Source organism: Neltuma alba, unplaced genomic scaffold, assembly GCF_004799145.2.
Source record: "Neltuma alba isolate B1F8T4 unplaced genomic scaffold, ASM479914v2 tig00001921_pilon, whole genome shotgun sequence".
Taxonomy (NCBI): domain Eukaryota; kingdom Viridiplantae; phylum Streptophyta; class Magnoliopsida; order Fabales; family Fabaceae; genus Neltuma; species Neltuma alba.
In genome coordinates this window covers 22,459-25,390 of record NW_021632669.1, presented here as the reverse complement: position 1 = coordinate 25,390, position 2,932 = coordinate 22,459, and positions in this window count along the sequence as shown.

Here is a 2,932-nt window from a genome sequence, read left to right as displayed (position 1 = left end):
GCATAGAAGACCAAAATAATCTATATCATGGGTATTAATTATATCATGATTAAATTTTATTGTTTAATGATTGAAGTTTACAATTCACTTCAATATTAGTTTGTGTTCATATAAATTCATTTTTTGGTTTTGAAGTTCTATTATATAATATATCTTTCAATATATTGTACATATGATAAAATTATTTTTTTTATATCAGTTTGTATAAGAGAGTTATTAATATTCTTATTATATTTTTTAATTATCATTAATAATCAAGAGGAATTGATTTTAATGAAATATAAATGAGTTTTCTAAGAAATTGTCTTTCTATTCTCAGTATGTACCTAATGATGACATGAATGATGATGATATCTTCATTAACACTAACTCCACAAATGTATGAATTTATTTTATAATTCAAAATATATTTAAATCATTATATTCTTAATTATGTTATTATATAAATCGTTGTAAGATTATAATCTAAAATAATGAAATTTAAAATTAGTGACAGAATAGAATCAGCGACGGAATTAGTGACAAAGACTTCTGTGACAAACATTTTAGTAACGGAATTAGCAACAGATATTTGCGACGGAAAAATTCCATCGCTATATATTTACTGAAGGATTTTTTGATGGATTAGCGATGGATAGAAATTTCATCACTAATCCGTTGCTAAATTTAGAGACGGAATTTCCGTCAGTCATCCATCTTTCTGTCACTAATTCCATTAGTAATGAGCTATTTTTTTGTAGTGTAATAATAAGAGATAATTGCAGATAATGGGGATAATAGAAAATATTGGGAGATAAGGGAGATAATGGTAGATACATAGATATTCATAAAGACATTATATTCATAAGACCCCTTTTAGATGTCCATAACTAAATATGTGCCTTATTAAAAAACTTCTACTAAGAAAAACCCTATGGGACAAAAACTTAGTGGAAGAAAAAGAGTGCAACATTTATTAATATATTTCATAGTGCTGCCTTGTCAAAAACCTTACTAGAAAAACCCAATGGGAAAAACCATAGACAATAAAAAAAAGAGTACATCGTGCATTTACTCCCCCTCTTGAAAACGTCAGTTGATATCCTTGAGTCTGCGAAGTCCAATGTCATGAACAAGCCTCTCGAACGTGGTGGCTGGAAGTGACTTGATGAGTAGATCTGCTAAATTTTCACTAGAACGAATTTGTTGGATATTAATCTCGCCATCTTTTTGAAGTTCACGAGTGAAGAAGAATTTTGGTGAGATATGCTTTGTTCTATCTCCTTTGATGTACCCTTCCTTTAATTGGGTGATACATGAAGTATTATCTTTGTATAGTATTGTTAGGATTATTTTACCAAAAGACAAGCCACAAGTAGTTTGTATATGATGTATTAAGGACCTTAACCATACACATTCTCCACTTGCTTTATACATCGCAAGAATCTCTGCATGGTCAGATATTATGGCTGGTATAGTTTGTTTCACAAATCGCCATGAAATGGCTATACTACCACATGTGAATAGATAGCCTGTTTGTGATTTACTGACATATAGGTCAGACAGAAATCCAGCATCTGCATAGCCAACAAGATTGGCCTTAGGTGCATTCAAATAAAATAGTCCCATGTCCATTGTACCCTTCAGATAACGAAAGATGTGTTTAACTCCATTCCAATACCTTCGTGTTGGTGAAGAACTATTCCTTGCTAGCAAGTTAACTACAAATGATATATCAAGTCGCGTATGATTAGCAAGATACATTAGTGCTCTAATTGCACTAAGATATGGTACTTCTGGATCAAGTAGTTCTTCATCACCTTTTTCCCCGATCTCTTGAGGTCTAAAAGGGTCCTTATCCACCTCCAAAGATCTTACAACCATTGGAGTACATAATGGATGTGATTTATCCATATAAAATCGTTCTAGGACATTTTTTGTATAAGTTTCTTGATATACAAAAATTTCATTTTTCAAATACTTAATTTCTAATCCAAGGTAAAATTTTGTTCTTCCTTCATTTCAAATTCTTTCTTTAGGCAATTCACTATCTTTTCAAGCTCTTTGGGAGTTCCAATAATATTTATATCATCAACATGAATAGTGATTATAGTGAACTCATTTTGTGATCTTTTCATAAAAATGCATGGGCATATTGTGTCATTTTTATACCTTTCCCTCAATAGATACTCACTAAGCCTGTTATACTATATTCACCCTGATTGCTTTAATCTATATAGGGATTTGTTTAACTTAATTGAGTATCATTCTTGAGAGTTTGAATTGTATGCTTTTGGTAATTTCAGTCCTTAAGGAAGTTTCATATAAATGTCATTGTCAAGTGAGCCATACAGATAAGCTGTAACAACATCCATTAGATGCAAATTGAGCCCTTCATTTATTGCTAGGCTAATCAAGTATCGAAAAGTAGTTGCATCTGCTACTGGTGAATAAGTTTCTTCAAAATCGATACCAGGTCTTTGTGTAAACCCTTGGGCAACAAGTCATGCCTTTTATCTTATGATTTCACCCTTTTCATTTCTCTTTCGCACAAAAACCCATTTATACCTAATGGGTTTTGCATCTTCAGGTGTAGAAACTATTGGTCCAAAAACTTTTTGCTCTTCTAGTGATTTTAATTCTGCCTTAATTGCATCTTTCTATTTTGACCAATCCTTTCTTTGTTTACATTCACTAATTGACTTAGGTTCATGATCCTCATTATCATTCATCACATCATGTGCTACATTATAAGAGAAAATATCATCGATGTTGACTTCACTTTGGTCCTATCGTATCCCATTCATAACATAATTAATTAAGATCTTAGCATTTATTTCACATATTTTAGGTATCTGACTTTCTTTGAGAATTGGGACGTTAGCATTGTCTAATGACTCTTCTAGAGTTGCTAACTTTTATGAATTATTCTCGACTAGGTTATCTATACTTT